Raw genomic sequence first — 17,363 nt, 5'->3', positions numbered from 1 at the left:
GGTTTTCAGAGAGGACGTCTCTCCCCTCTGGCTGGTCAGGATTCAAATGAATTGCACACGGTAGGCCTCTGCAACCTCCATTCAACACTTATCCACCAGCAACTGTTCTCACCAGGCCTTATACAAACTTTTGTTTTTTAATCAATGTTTCATTTACACAATTCTTTTTCTTCCTGTTTTCATTGCATTAAGTCAGGTGTTTTTTAAGCTGCATTAAAATTTACATCTTTTGTTTTCATAGAGTGGTTGCACTTAAGGTAAGAACCACATTTATATTCATACCAATTTTTCCCTTAAAGAAAGTCTCCTACATAGGAATGAGTTCTGTTCCAAGAGCTCATTCATAATTCCAATTTGTTCATAAATCCAAAAAGTTAGCCTACGTACCTAACACAATCGGCTAGATAGTACTATACTGTAATAGGTTTATAATACTTTTCACACAAATATGTACATAAAAAATAAACAAGCACAAAAAATAAAGGAAAAATTTTAAATCTTACAGTACCTTGAGAAGTACAGTAGGTTCAGTACAACAGTTGGCATAAGGGGCCGGCATGCACATTCGCATCTTTGAAAGTTTGCTACTTGAAGGTTCATATTGTTGTAGCCATGCGTTCCGGGAAACAAACTCGCTCAGAAGGACAAAGCAGATAGTGAAGTGCAGTTTATTACACCGGCGGGCCCAAGGCAGAGTCTCCTCTTAGCCAAGGAGCCCGACCAACATTTGTGAAAATCTTTTATACCCCATGTGTACATGTCTGAACCCACCACTCCAAATTTCTTGAGACTTACATAAACCAAGGAAGATACAACCCCAGTAACCCCATCATTCACGTGCTATGTGCTCAATGTGCTCAATCAGTCAAGTTAGCCAATAATCAATAAGCCCGAGGTTACACTCCGATAGATACAGAAAAATTTACAGCCTGTCTGGAGGAAGGGGCGATTAGTGTGTTTTCTCTTAGGCAATGAGTAACCTAGATATGGTCTTCAAGGTTCCCCCGTCTGGAGGGGGTCTTACCCTTCTGTTGTCATTTTCATAGGCACGAAACACAGAGTTCAGAGTCCATTGGAAATGTGGCTGAGCATGAACAGGCCTAAGATGGAGTCCAAGCCCTATGAATTCCTTCTTAAATATTGAAAGGTTGTTGCTAAACGAAAAGACGCTGAGATTCTTGGCCTCCAGAGGAGAAGAATTCAATTCAGGGCCAGAGACAAGGCTTGATCACTCAGAGCTTTTGTATAATAAAGTTTTATTAAAGTATAAAGGAGATAAAGCTTCTGACATAGGCAGCAGAAGGGGGCAGAAAGAGTGCCCCACTTCTAGTCTTCAGCTGGATGTTATATAGTCACTAGCAGTCTGTTAATGAAAGAAAAGAATGTCTTAAAACCCAGAATGGCACCAGGCCCCTCACCCATAAGATGCATTTTGGGATAATCATGACATCCCGGGCCATAAACTGATTAACTTGAATCTTGTAGAAGGGCAGATTACCATACAAATAGTTTCCTTTACATAGACTAGGGGAACAATGTCTGAGTATAACATATTGGTTTGTCAAGTAGGTTCTGACTTGAAGACAGAGTCTGGGGTAAATGCATAGTACATTAACATAGCTTAAGACAAATATTTCCATAAGAAAAATGCATTGATTAACTCAAGGTTTGAGAATACTTAACTTCAGGTGAAACCAGGTGTCATTATGGCAACACAGTATTTTAAGAGAAAGCTCCTTTTAAACTTGTATAGAGAAGAAAAAAATATCGCTAGTTTGTTTCCTCCTGCTGCTTAAGAGAGATAAAAATGTCTGACACTTACAGGCTATTTCCTCCATTGGGAGACCCTGGCCTTCCGGCCTGTTACCCTCTCAATATGTAGGGGACTTACTGTCTGTGCATTAGTTTGCTAGAGCTGCTATGATAAAGTACCATAGATTGGGTGGTTTAACTAACACAAATTCATTTTCTCACAGTTCTAGAGCCTGGGAAGTCCAATATTAAGTTATTGGCAGATTGGCCTCTCTCCTTGGCTTGCTGTGTCCTCACATGGTTGTCCTTCAGTCTACATTGTCTGTGTCCCAATCTCCTCTTCTTATAAGGACAGCAGTCATATTGGATTAGGGCCCACCCATATGACCTCATTTTCGGTGTTGACCATCTGGTGATGTCCATGTGTAGAGTCTTCTCTTGTGTTGTTGGAAGAGGGTGTTTGCTATGACCAGTGTGTTCTCTTGAAGAAACTCTATTAGCCTTTGCCCTGCTTCATTCCGTGCTCCACGGCCAAATTTGCCTGTTACTCCAGGTGTTTCTTGACTTCCTACTTTTGCATTCCAGTCCCCTATAATGAAAAGGACATCTTTTATGGGTGTTAGTTCTAAAAGGTCTTGTAGGTCTTCATAGAACCGTTCAACTTCAGCTTCTTTAGCATTACTGGTTGGGGCATAGGCCTGGATTACTATAATATTGAATGGTTTGCCTTAGAAACGAACAGAAATCAATCTGTCGTTTTTAAGATTGCATCCAAGTACTGCATTTCGGACTCTTTTGTTGACCATGATGGCTACTCCATTTCTTCTAAGGGATTCCTGCCCACAGTAGTAGATATAATGGTCATCTGAGTTAAATTCACCCATTCCAGTCCATTTTAGTTCACTGATTCCTAGAATGTCTATGTTCACTCTTGCCATCTCCTGTTTGACCGCTTCCAATTTGCCTTGATTCATGGACCTAACATTCCAGGTTCCTATGCAATATTGCTCTTTACAGCACCGGACCTTGCTTCTATCACCGGTCACATCCACAACTGGGTATTGGTTTTGCTTTTGCTCCATCCCTTTATTCCTTCTAGAGTTATTTCTCCCCTGATCTCCAGTAGCATACTGGGCACCTACTGACCTGGGGAATTCCTCATTCAGTATCCTATCATTTTGCCCTTTGATACTGTTCATGGGGTTCTCAAGGCAAGTATACTGAAGTGGTTTGCCATTCCCTTTTCCAGTGGACCACATTCGGCTGTGGTCCATGTGATCAGATCGACTAGTTTCCTGTGATTATGATTTCAGTGTGTCTGCCCTCTGATGCCCCCTCCTGTACATGGAACAACAGACTGGTTCCAAATAGGAAAAGGAGTACGTCAAGGCTGTATATTGTCACCTTGCTTATTTAACTTACATACAGAGTACATCATGAGGAACGCTGGGCTGGAAGAAGCACAAGCTGGAATCAAGATTGCTGGGAGAAATATCAATAACCTTAGATATGCAGATGACACTACCCTTATGGCAGAAAGTGAAGAGGAACTAAGGAGCCTCTCGATGAAAGTGAAAGAGGAGAGTGAAAAGGTTGGCTTGAAGCTCAACATTCAGAAAACAAAGATCATGGCATCTGGTCCCATCACTTCATGGGAAATAGACGGAAAAACAGTGGAAACAGTGTCAGACTTTATTTTTGGGGGCTCCAAAATCACTGCAGATGGTGATTGCAGCCATGAAATTAAAAGACGCTTACTCCTTGGAAGGAAAGTTATGACCAACCTTGATAGTATATTAAAAAGCATAGACATTACTTTGCCAACAAAGGTCCATCTAGTCAAGGCTATGGTTTTTCCCGTGGTCATGTATGGATGTGAGAGTTGGACTGTGAAGAAAGCTGATCGCCGAAGAATTGATGCTTTTGAACTGTAGTGCTGGAGAAGACTCTTGAGAGTCCCTTGGACTGCAAGGAGATCCAACCAGTCCATTCTAAAGGAGATCAATCCTGGGTGTTCATTGGAAGGACTCATGCTAAAGCTGAAACTGCAGTACTTTGGCCACCTCATGCAACGAGTTGACTCACTGGAAAAGACTCTGATGTTGGGAAAGGTTGGGGGCGGGAGGAGAAGGGGACGACAGAGAATGAGATGGCTGGATGGCATCACCGACTCTGTGGACGTGAGTTTGAGTGAACTCCGGGAGTTGGTAATGGACAGGGAGGCCTGGCGTGCTGTGATTCATGGGGTCACAAAGAGTCAGACACGACTGAGTGACTGAACTGACTGACTGACTGATATGACCTCATTTTACCTTAATTATCTCTTTAAAAGCCCTGTCTCCAAACACAGCCACATTCTGAGACACTAGGGGTTAGAGCTTCAACATATGAAATTTGGGGAAACACAGTTTCACCCATAACCTAGGGAAATGTGACATGCATGTAGGAAATTTTAAAATATTTGGATTTTAATGAATCTTTCTGAAGTTGATACCTATGTAACTAACTAGCATTAAAGGCAATACAAAAGAATATCAGCAGTACCCACTGTCCTGAGTGGGCTTCCCAGGTAATTCAGTGGGTAAAGAATGTGCCTACAATGCAGGAGAAGCAGGAGTCGTGGGTTCGATCCCCAGGTCGGGAAGATCCCCTGGAGGAGGGCATGGCAACCCACTCCAATATTCTTGCCTGGAGAATCCCATGGACAAAGGAGCCTGGTGGGCTGCAGTCCACAGGGTCCCAAAGAGTTGGACACAACTGAAGCAACGGAGCATGCACATTGTCCCTGAGTGGTCCATCCAAGTCACCATGGGATCCTCCCCCAACACCAAGAGAAATCCAATATCCTAATCTTAAAAGTCAGTACTATTTGACTTTTGAATAGTTTTTCCTACGATTTATGAGTCCCCAAAACAGAATTTAGTTGCAGCTGTTATTGATCACTGTATGACTGGAATCACCTATTATGTGCTCAGTTTGGTCCTCTATCTTCTTCAAAAAAAGCGCTTGTAAGCTTTGTCCATGTTATTCCATGTATCTGTGTACCATCCATTTTCACTGCTGTTGAGCAAGCAATTTATCTATCCATTCTACTGCTGATGCACCTTTGTATTGCTTTTAGTTATCAGTAATCATAATGATGCTGCTGCTAAAGTTTCTGTCCATGAATGCTGATTCATATAAAACATATTTTTACAACAGTTTACAAACTCTCCAATTTACAAAATGTATTTTTATAGCAGTTTATATCTTCATAAGGGAGATATAAATATCTTAAATATTTATGGACTTAATAGCAGAACTTCAAAATATAATAAGGCAAAAACTGACCAAACCAAAGGATGATATACAAATTACAACCATAATTGGAGATGCTAACATTTCTTTCTCATGAACAGTTATGACAAGTGGACAAAAAAAAAGTACAAATATTTTATCTTGACTTAATGGCTTATATAAACAATTCATCAACATTACCTGAACATACATTCTTTTTCAAGTAAAGATAGAATGTTCACAAAGATAGCACATATGAGGTGAAAAAATAAGTCAGAAAATTTCAAAAGACAGAATACATACAATGAAATGAAAGTAGAAGCCAAAAGCTAACATATCTAGAAAGCCCTTTATAAATCAAGCAAAACATGCTTTTACATAACCAATGGATCAGAGATATAACATGAAAAATTAGGAAATTCGAAATGAATGATAATTTAAAACAGCATATCAAAATTTGTGAAGTGTGGCTAAAGCAGTGCTTAAGGGAATGTTGCAACTTTTTTTTTTGGCCACCCACACAGCCAGATCCTGTGGGATCTCAGTTCCCCAAAACAGGGAACCTGCACCCCCTGCATTGGAAATGCAGAGTCTTAACCATTGGACCACCAGGGAAGTCCTGGGAATGTTGAAGCTTTAAGTGTTTATATTAAAAATAAGATCTAAAAACAATTATTTAGTTTTCCATTTTAAAAACAGAAAATCAAGTTAAATCCAAAGTAGAAATAAAGAAATAACAAATATAAAAGTAGAAGAAAATCTACAGTAGAGAAAATTAACAAGCAAAAGCTGAATTTTTTGAAGATTAATAAAGTTGATAAATATTTACTAAAATTGATCAAGAAATAAAAAGAAAATTCAAATTACCAACATCAAGGAAGAAAGGGGGGCGGCATAGCTACTGATATAGAGGATTAAAAGGATAACAAGTGATTACTCTTCCAAGAAGAAACTTACAGGTCCAAATAATTTTCCTGGTGAATTTCATCAAATATATAAGGAAGATATTTTACCAGTGTTACATACACTTTCAGAAAATAGGTAAAGGGGCAGCTTTTCCTAACTCAATCTATGAGGTTAGCATTAGATTAATACTACAACATAACAACAAAACATACAGATTAATGTACATTATGAACATAGATATAAAAAAATTTTTAACATTTTTGGAAATCAAATGTAACCAAAAATGAAAAGATGATCTACCATGGCCAAACGAAATTTGTAGCAGGAATGCAAGGTTAGTTTAATATTTTAAATCAGTGTAATTTACCATGTTAAGAGAATAAAAGAGAAAAGCCATGCGAATATCTCAAATATGTGTAAAGTGACTGACAAAGTTTAACATCCCTTGCAAAAAAAAAATCTCTCAGGAAGGTAGCAATTGGAAGGATTTCCTTTGTCCCAGAGCAAAGCAGGGCTGTGGAGTTATCACAAATTCCAAGAGATTATGCCTTGAAACATAAAACTTTTAAACTGCTGTGCATCTTGTCCTTGCACACGAGAGATGATCACTCACAGATAGCTGTGTGGTTGGCCAAAGGACTCAAACAGAAGACAAGGCCTGATGGGGTTATGCTGACAATTATTGATCTCTGTCCTACATCTGAGAAGAGCAGAGAAGAGGTGGCCAGTGAGTGTCTTATGAGTTGAACCAATTCAGACCTCCTACTGTGCATTGCATGTGATCATCAGAGGTGTGCCATGGTGCTGAGTCCCCATATAAAAATGGTCACCCATGATGCCTACATGATGATGAGGCACCACCATCTCTCTGGAATCAGACAGACAGAGTTCAAACCCGGCTTCTTCGCTACCATGCGTGTGACCTGAGGAAGGTTCTAAGGGTTAAATGCTGTTTTAATTTGTAAACTTTACAAAAAGAATTTAAGAGAACCTGCGTACCTGGAAAGGATGTTGTGGGGTGTAGCATCTGGTCAGGTCAGGTCTGGACGCAATAGCCCCAGCTCAGAAAACGCCCCAGCTCAGAAAACTCCCCAGCTGAGGATGCTAGGGACTTGTGGCTTTCCAGGATGACCATGGAGGTGGCATACCTAGAGAGGTCCCAGGAAGGGGTGGTATCTGGTAGCCCTTAGCTACTAGCATGAGAATGGGAGGATGTGGAGGTAAACTGTGTGGTCAGTGGTGGCCACCTGAAAGGAAGAGACTGGGGCTAATTGCACCCCATGCTGCTGGGTCACTCCTTCCCATCTCAGCATGTGCCCTGCTGCAGCCATCCTGGGCCACCTGGGTATAGCAGTATCCACAGGAAACAGAGCCCACTCCGGTCTTGTCCATCACTGCATCTCTTACCCTGACCTCGAGTAAGCCAGGCCCCACTTTGGCAAGATCCAGGTTGCTCCAGCACTCTACACAGGCTCTGCCTGTGACTCACAGAGAAAAGGCCAGCAGACCCAGAGGCAGTGACTAGTGCAGCTACTACTGTCCCAGGTCAAGTGCTGAGGAGGCTGAAAACCCCATGCCCTGGTGGTCTCCATTCCACTGGCATCAAGCATCAGCAGTCCTGAGCAGTTCCCACTTAGCACAGCGGGCATCTGGTGCCAAACAACTGCAAACAGGCGTGGGAATCTCAAAGGGACAAGGAAAGGGCCATTGGATCCTGCCCTTCGCCCTCTGGCACCTTTTCCCCATCCTCTGCTAGCATGACCCCACTCAGTTACCTGTTCCAATGCTGTGTCACAGTATCAGGGCAAACAATGCATGGTTTGCTTTGGTAGGGCAAGTATCTAGCACGCAGCTCCAAATTGAGTCCTGCACTCCCAGGATCAGACAGCAGACACAGTGCTTTCCAAGGGTAACATTCTTAGCATGGTTCTGCCCTCCCCCTTGCCAGCTCCTGTTCCAGACTAGCTGTAACCCAGCTAACCATGTTTCTCCCTCACTTCCACTGGCCAGCCACTCATTGAGACTCCAGCTTCCTCATCACTTCCTCTGCTGGAGTCAGCCAGTCTGCAGACTTGGCCTACCTCCCAGCCTGCTCTGGGATTGGGTGTAACCAACCAGGGCACCACTCTCTTCTTCCAGGCTTTTATCTCCTGGTTGTCCCCAGGATCCAGTGCCAGCTCTCTCCCATTTGAGCAGGCCCAACCCAGTGTGGAACAGGTTCTAGCCTCTACCAGTCCACGTGGACTGCATTTCCGCCAGGACCCCTGCCCCCAAATTTGAACCTTTCCTTTAGCTCAGAAGTCACCTCGATCACATCTGAAGTCCCTGACAGCCTACAGCAGGGAGTCCCTCTCCCCATTGCCTCTGACTTTACTAGCCTATCCATCACTGCTTTTGCAGTTGCTCTTCCAGCAGACAAGGAGTCAGCCAACTGGGCATCCAAGCCCACCTTTGATGAAATTGGTATAGCTACAATGCCCCCTTCCCAGGCTCCTCCTGACAGACTCCCCCGAACAGTTTTGATATCACTTCTCCTTTAGGAAACATGGAAATCCCAGTACAAGTTCAAAACTTAACCTCTACTGCAGCCGAGGTACCCACTGGGGACTTAACTCAGTTTTTGCATATATGACATCCCTATGTTCCACCTTTGGCATCACTGTCAACACCCAGCCAGCCTTTGCTGGTACATCTTGTGTTTTTCCCCATTTTCCCACCTGCTACTTCTCACCCCAAGCCATCATCAGGATGCCCAGCACCAGGCACAGCTCACCTTTAGTTAACACCACTCCAGACCCAAATCTATTCATGGCACATACAACTCCTTCAGATAATGACAGCTCAGGGGTCAGTGTGTTTGCCCCAGGCCCCAGCTCCATGTCTGAAGCACTCAGCTTTAGGACAGAGCTGAGCACCACCACTCTTGTTGGGGGAGGCTTACGACCTGAACACCAGGGTTCTGCCAGTCTATAGTGCTTCTGTTACAATTAGAGAGGCCAGCACTACTGAAAGCAAAACTTTCCTGGGAGACACTTTTCTTTTTGCCTAAAGTCAGACCACCTGGGACTCACCCAGCCAAAACACACCTGTTCTTGTTAGAGGAGATAGCATCACTGAGAAGGAGCATGTATCAGCCTCCTTCCTGTGTTCACATCACCCAGAAACCATGCAGCCAAAGCACATCAGTTGCAGTGGGTGGGGTCAGCACCTTGCCTGTATTTGGAGGCCCTACATTTCCCTACAATGAGAACACCTGGGTTCCACCTGTCCAGAACACAAGAGATGCAATGGAAGAGGCCAGGACAGTAATTGTGATGCAGTCAGCCTTCTCTTGCTGTGTCTGGTCAGAGTGCTTGGGACCCATAGGGCCAGAGCAAACCTGTTACTCCTGGAGAAGCCTGCACCACTGAGAAGAAACACATACCCAGAGGTACTTCTCTTCATGCCTTCTGTCAGATACCTCAGGGCCAGTGGCCACAGAATATCCATTGCAGTGTGAGGGGCTTGCGCCACATCTATAGCGAAGAAACCATTGTCCATGAATACAGTCAGAGCATCTGGGGTGCATGAGTCCAGGGTATAGGTGGTGCAATGGGAGGAGACGGCACCATACCTGCATTTGGACACACTTCTAGTTCCACCATCATTCAGAGCTGTGGCGGGGGGTGGGGGGAGAGGGTGGTATACTCCTGACTAGAGCGTATCTGTTGCAATCAGATGGGACAACATCATACACCTTCAGAAAGACACCTCTAGTCTTGCCCTCAGTCAGAACACCAGGGGCCTATCCAGCCAGGGTACCCCCTTTGACTTTGTAGGAGCTGAAACCACTGAGAAGATACCAGTTTCAGGCATTTTTTTCACCTACCTTTGACCAGATCAAATGTGCCTCTTTGGTGGATCCAGCAAGCAGTCGCCTTGCCTATGGGGCATCTTAATCACCTACCCAGGGGTTCTCTGGAAACAGAAGTGTGGTGGACAAAGTCATTTCTTCTCGTGCAAGAACTAGGATCTCAGCCACTAGGAAGTGAAAGTTTCCTCTAGAATGGTAGGTGAACTCTGTCCCCCAGAAATGGATCTTGCTTTGCCGGGAATAGTCTCAGTCCTTCTAGTTACATCAAACAAACTTAACCTGTTCTGTTTTCTCCAAGAACCAGCTAGAGGCCAGACATCTCAGGGTGATGTCTGTGTCTGTATCAAAGGTTTGTGGATCCAGGTGTACTGGTTACAAGTCAGCAACTTGAGAAGTTCCACTCTAGAGAGAAGAGACAGACCTGTTTGTATCAACTATGCAACACTGGTTTCAACTGTTAGCCTGGAAGACTTCAGCTATAGCTCAGTTTTCCTCTAGTCTTGGAACTGACAGGACAGCCATTGCTACTTACAAGTGTCCCCTTTCCTCTTACCCGTTGGCTTCAATGGTTGTTATCTTTCCTTCCCAGATAAAATGTTATACGTAAATTGTTCTTGTTAATGGTTCCCAGCTCAGGTGTTTTTGCTCTTTTTTTAAAAAATTGGAGTATAATTGCTTTACAATGTTGTGTTGATTTCTGCTGTACAACAATGTGAATCAGTTATATGTATTCGTATATATCAGGGCTTCCCTGGTGGCTCAGATGGTAAAGAATCTGCCTGCAATGATTCTGCGCTAGATCCTGTACCTACCTGATGTGTGTCTCCTGTCCAAGTACCTGGGAGAAGATCACTCACAGAGTCAGCTGCATGTCTTAATTAGAAAAGAAATGCCTGATGGTACTATGCTGACAGCTGTTGGCCTCTGCAAATGTGAAGGTAAGAAAGGGAAATAAAAGGCATGGAGATTAAAGCAAGAGTGAAACTAGCTTCATTCATAGAAAACATTGTTGGATATGTAGAAAATCCTAAGAAATCCACAAGGAAACTACAGAAGTGAGGTGATTTTAGGAAGGTCTCAGTATACAAGATCATATACATGTGTGGCTCAGACAATAAAGAATCCACCTGCAATGCAGGAGACTGGGGTTCCATCCCTGGGTTGGGAAGATCCCCTGGAGAAGGGCATGGCAACCCACTCTAGTATTCTGGCCTGGAGAATCCCCATGGACAGAGGTGCCTGGTGGGCTACAGTCCATGGGGTCACAAAGAGTTGGATACGGCTGAATGGCTAAACAACAACAATGGAAGACCTATAGACAGAAAACTATGAAACAATGGTTGCAAACTTTTTCTTAAAAGGCCAGATAGTAAATATTATAGGCTTCATGGGACACATGTTCTCTGTCATAAAATCTCCTCTGTGTGTATTAAAACTCTTTAAAATTTTGACACGACCCTTAGCTCACTGGTCTTATCAAAACAGGCTATGTGTTGAATTGGCCCAATGGCCTTGGTGTGAGCCCCTAGTACAAAATGTTACTGAGAGGAAAGAAAAAAGACCTAAATATATGGAGACATATACCATCCTTGTGCCCTGGAAAAGTTAATATTGGTAAGTTACCAATTTTGACAAAGACTCTGAAACCTAGTCTATGGAATTATTGTAAGAAATATTGGTACCCTTGGGACATAAGGATTTTTAAGACAAGTAGTTCCTGTACCTACCTAATGTGCATCTCCTGGAAGAAGATAACTCCCAGACAGCTGTGTGATTTCCTGCAAGAGTCAAGTAGAAGAAATAATAACTCCCAGACAGCTGTGTGATTTCCTGCAAGAGTCAATTAGAAGAAATAATTTGCCATGGAGACATGCTGACAATTGGTGGTCCCTCACTACATCATCTGAGGAGACTGAGGCCCAGTGTAGCCAATGATTCACTCACAAGTTGAACCAAATTTGACCTCCTAGTGGGTATTGCATGTGTTTGTTACAGGTGAATCATAGTGCTAAGTTTCCAAAGGACCACTTAATATATGGGATATCCCCAGCAGTCCAGTGGTTACGACTCTGCCTTCCAATGTAGGGTGTACGGGTTCAATCCCTGGTCAGCGAATTAAGATCCCACATGCCTCACAGTCCAACCAAAAATAAATAAGTCTCAGAAAAGTATTTTTAAAAGTGAAAAGTAATACATGACATGTACATGACAAGGAGGCACCCTAGTCTGATGGTTGATATTATGATCTATAGAATTAGTCAGCCTGTGTGAAGTCCTACCAGGGTTACTGCCATCTTTGTGAGCTGAAGAAAGTTCTAGGATTTAAATAGTTTTATCCAATTTGTAAAAATAAAGAGACTCTGCCCTCCAGGAAGGGCTGATGTGGAGTGCGTCATCCTGGCAAGTCAGAGTACCTGGTTCCTACCTCAGAAACCATCCCAGCCCAGTTGTTGCTACTCTAGGCTGGCGCCTTTCCAGGGTGGCCACATAGGCGCTCACCTTCAGGGTTTGGAGGGGCACTACAGAGGTTCCCAGGGCTTCCCTGGAGGGGAAAGACTGTAGAGAATCTGCCTGCAATGCAGGAGACTCAGGTTCAATTCCTGGATGGGGAAGATCCCTGGAGAAGGAAATGGCTACCCACTCCAGTATTCTTGCCTGGAGAATTCCATGGACAGAGAGGAGCCTGGCCGGCTACTGGTCCATAGGGTGGCAAAGAGTCAGACATGACTGAGTGACTAACGTACATATACATACAGAGGTTCCTAGAGGTTGGTGTCCTGAGCCCCAAGCTACTCATGTGGGTGGGGGGCAAGCTTTGGGGCGGTGTGTGGGATGTTGACATAAACTGGGGTTTTCTGTGGCGGTTGACTGCAATGAGGAGGCTGGGGGGCTCTCGCCCAGTGCTGCTCTGTCCAGTGTCTCTCAATGCCTCAGCACTTGCTCTGCGGCAGCCTCCCCTGCCCCCTGCTTTCATCAGTTACCCGGGAGACCACGCGGCCCTTTCGCCTTCCCCATCCGGGCTCCCATACCTAGCCCTCCCCGTGAGCCTGGTCCCCGACTCCAGGAGGGTCTGGGCGGCTCCAGGACTCTCTCTCGGAGCTGACATTGCCCTCCAGCTACCCGGAGGGAAAGAGCTGGAAGATCCAGAGGCAGTGATGCGCCTGGCCAGTCTCTGAGGCTGAGAACTCCGCGCCCCGGTAGGTGGGCAGCCCCAGTTCTGCTGCCGTCGGAGCATCCACAGTCCTGAACAGTCCCCATATAGAGCCGGGGTACATCTAGTGCCAGAGACCTGCAAGCACGTACTGGAACTCTGACGCGACGGAGAGTCCCGCTGGGGCCGTTGGGCCTCGCCGTTTGCCGTCTGTCATCTTTTCTGCGAGCCCACGGCTCGTGTGCGCTCGACTCGCGCGCCGCTGTCACGCTCTCCAGTGGGGTCTCATAAGCTTTGGGCGCGTGCTTCGCCGCGGAGGAGTCTGAAGCGAGGAAACCTCTCGCAAGTCTTTATTCCACTCCAGGGATTTGCCGGCAGCCACAGTGCTCTTCAGGGCAACTTCTTCAGCCAGCCTCGCTCCCCGCCTCCCCTCGCTGCTCACCGGTGTTTCCGCATCTGGCCTGGATCAACCCACCGACCCCCACCGCGTCCTTGTCTCTCACCTCGGCTCTGCTTGCAGACTCCTCTATGGCAATTTCAGGTCTTCACCTTTTGGTGTTTCATCGCCCCTAGGAGGCCGTGTCCGATTCCACAGCCTCAGTGCTCCTCCCTGGGGCCCTTTCCTCCGGGTCCGGACTCTCAGAAGAAGCAGCCGCTGTCTACTTGCACCACTCACATGTTTAGTTACACGGGAGGGATAAAGATCCTTCCAGAAAGGCGCAAATCCTCTCCTGTTTGCCACCTGAGCAGGTGAAGTCTTTGCAATCCAGTTACCCTTCCAGACCTTGTCCAAATGAGACTGACCCAGGAACACTGGGATAGGGGAGGAAAGGGGTTGATAAGGAGAATGAAAAATGACAGAGAAGCTTGGTGAGAGAAGCGTCCCCTCCCCAAAGCAGGAGGAGTACCATCAGCATCTAAGTCCTTGGAGACTGGAGACCACTTCTCTCTGGTAGAGTCCTGCACCTCCTAAGAGAAACCTCCATTCCCAGTGCCCAGAAGACACTAAGAGAGTGAAAATATCTTCTCTGAGCCCATCACCAAAGGTCATGCCATCCCCAGCTCTTATAGCCCTGCTGGAGGCTTCCCCTCTCCTTTAGAGGACTGATCGTGAGACAGGCTAGGACCTGGGACTCTGCTGAAATGCTTGAACTTAGACACAGTTCTCTTCAAGCAACAAAATGCAAAGAAACGGTATGGGACTAAAAACAACTTCATGCATGCACCTTTGGGACAAATTCGCGGCAAAAGATAAAAAGAGAGCCAAAAAAATTCGCCACTTTTGAAGAGCCTGGAACAAAAACAAGGAGTCAGTAGCAAAAGCAGGGTACTTTCAGTGAAACTGAAAGTGTTAGTTGCTCAGTCGTGTCCTTTTCAAACCCAAGGACTGCAGCCTGCCACACTCCTCTGTCTGTGGAATTCTCTAGGCAAGAATACTGGAGTGGGTAGCCATTCCCTTCTCCAGGGAATCTTCCCCACCCAAGGATTGAACCCAGGTCCCCTGCACCCCATATAAGAAACAAATTCAGGGAGCAAGCAAGCAAGGGGACCTGCTGTTTGTTATCACTCCCCTCTGCTATAGCAGTAGCCCCAGTAAAGCCTTGCCTCAATTACTTGTCTGGCCTCTAGTCAATTTCTATCAGTTGAAGAAGGCCAAGAACCCTAGTCAGTAACAATCTGAATGTGGCAGAGTTGTTTGGCCTGCTCTCAGCTTCCCAGGTGGCTCAGTGGTAAAGAATTTGCCTGCAAACCAGGATGCTCAGGAGATGCTTTTTCAATTCCTGGGTCCCGAAGATCCCCTGGAGAAGGGAATGGCAACCCACTCCAGTATTTTTGCTGGAATAATCCCATGGAAAGAGGAGCCTGGTGGGCTCATGGGGTCGTAAAGAGCCAGACACAACTGAGCACACATGCATCCTGCCCATACTGCTAAACAGGTATTTTAAAAAGTTTTAGTGAAGGCCATCCAGCTCTCCCACCTCCCTGAAGTCAGAAGAAGACACAGGGAGTAAAGCTTCCAGATGCTTCATTAAGAAGCTTTTTACTTTCTGCCTTTAGAGTGGTGTCATCTGAATATCTGAGGTTGTTGATAGTTCTCCCAACCGTTTTGATTCCAACTTGTGATTCATCGAGCCTGGTATTTGGCATGATGTACTGTGTATGTAAGTTAAATAGGCAGGGTGACAGTATACAGCCTTGACATACTCCCTTCCCAATTTTGAGCTAGTCTGTTGTTCCATGTCCGGTTCTAACTGTTGCTTCTTGACCTGCATACAGGTTTCTCAGGAGGCAGATAAGGTGGTCCAGTATTCCCAGCACTTTAAGAATTTTCCAGTTTGTTGTGATCCACACAGTTGGAAATTTTTAAACACTTATGAACAACCTCCAGATCAAAGGGGAAACTCCTAAATTGAATTTTTTGTGCAAACCAAACACAAAATAATGCAAAGGAAAACACCTTACAAAAATGAGATTACAAGAAACCTCTAAAGTTGTCATGTTAATTATTTAGTTATTATTGTGGGCCTCCCAACTTTCCTTTCTATAATCTGCTTTGTGATGCCAGGTCTTGGACTCCTCACAAACTCCTGTGGCAGTTGGTCCCTCCTCCAAAGAAAATGGATAAACAAACTCTGGTATATCCATATAATGAGTCACCAGTACAAAATAAAATGGAATGAATGATGGACTTAGGTAACAACTTAGACTGATCTAAAAATCATACTGACCCAAAAAAGAGGCACACAGGAGGCTACCTAACATATGCTTCCATTTGTATGAAATGGAAATGGAAAAACTGTAATGTCAGAAATCAAATCAATCCATCTGGGGAGCTAGATATGTGGAGGGACTGACAGCAAAAGAGCAAAAGAGAATTTTTAAGAAGATGAAACATTACTAGATCTGTATCTTAAATACTCTGTTATTTACCCCAGTGAATATATTTGTCAAAACTTACCATACTCTATATTTAAAATAACTATATTTTATTTTATATACATTTTACCTCAAAGACTTAACTGGAAAAAATTGGAGCAAGACTAAGGAGTATCATCCTAAAGTCATTGTTTTATGAGTAGATTTTTAATACACAGATGAAATTGACCATTGTCGTGGCAGAGAAGGCTAAATTTTCTTCATGACTGTTAGAAAAGTTTTCAGACATTAAAAAATTATTGAGACAATGAAGTTAATAATGTTAATGTAGAGGTGTAGCAGAGAATAGGAAGATGGAAAGCAGGTAAAAACAAGGCAGGAAAGAAGCAAATCAGCAGGCAATCTTGAGTGGATGAGACTTGGTAAATGACTAGACAGGCAAGAGCCACAGTCTCTTTTTAGAGCAATACCAACATCATCTAATAAAAACTTCATGGGCCATGAGACCCGCAACTCCTAGGACCCATGTCTGGACTTGGGGAATCTGATCTCAGCCAGGTCAGTCAGACACACACATACACACACACACACACACACACACACACACACACACACCGCTCCCCTACCAGCAGGCAGGTCAGCACAGAGAAAGAGCAGTTCAGACCTTGGGGAGGATCACTCATGTGGGCTGTCCTGGGTCCCCATGGCTGGCAGTTCCCTGATCTGCTCACTGCTGTGTCTCTGGATTCAGTCAACCCCTCCCCACTAGTCCTTCAGAAGTTGCTCCAATATAAGTTAGTTTTAGCTGCCCTGGATTTCCACACGAATGGGGACTGCAGTATGGGCTCTTATGTAAGGCTTCTTCCATTTAGTAAACTGTTATTTTGATTCATCCCTGCTGTTGCCTGTTATCAGGAGTTCTTTCCTTGATAGTTGAGCATTATGAATTCTTTGTGATTTGCTTTTCTATCCTCTTGTGGGTTGGCACCAGAGGTATTTCCAGATTTTATTAAAAATAAAGCTCTTTGAAAAAGTGCAAGCATTTTTGTGTACACATGTTTTCATTTCTTTTGGTTAAATTATTAGATGTGAAATTGTGGTGTCAGAATAAGGTGTATGTTTAGTTTTATGGGAAACTGCATGACTTGTTTTTCAAAGTGGTTGTACCATTTTATGTTCTTATTAGAAGTGAGAAGGGTTTTAGCTGCTCCACACCCCTGAGCACGTTTGGAGCTGTTCAATTTGTAACCTTTATCTTTTCTGATGGTTGTGTAATGGTATCTCTGTGGTTTAATTTTAATTTTCCTGATGACTAATGGAGTTGAGCAATTTTTTAAAGGATTTATTGAACATTTGTGAATCACCATTTGGAAAGAGATTGTTCAAATGTTTTGTCCATTTTATATTGAGTGGTTTGTCTTATTATTATTATTTTAAATTATTATCCTTAAAGGGAAAAGAGATTCAGCAGGAAAAGTAAAATGAGAGTTAGGATTTAGGCATCTCATTTCATGATCAGTATTTTGTGTGAGGACAGGTACAGGGGCA

This window comes from Moschus berezovskii, chromosome 22 (genome assembly GCF_049115385.1).
Source record: "Moschus berezovskii isolate FMDL1 chromosome 22, NW_MosBer_1.0, whole genome shotgun sequence".
NCBI lineage: Eukaryota > Metazoa > Chordata > Mammalia > Artiodactyla > Moschidae > Moschus > Moschus berezovskii.
Note: the sequence above shows the minus strand (reverse complement) of the source record.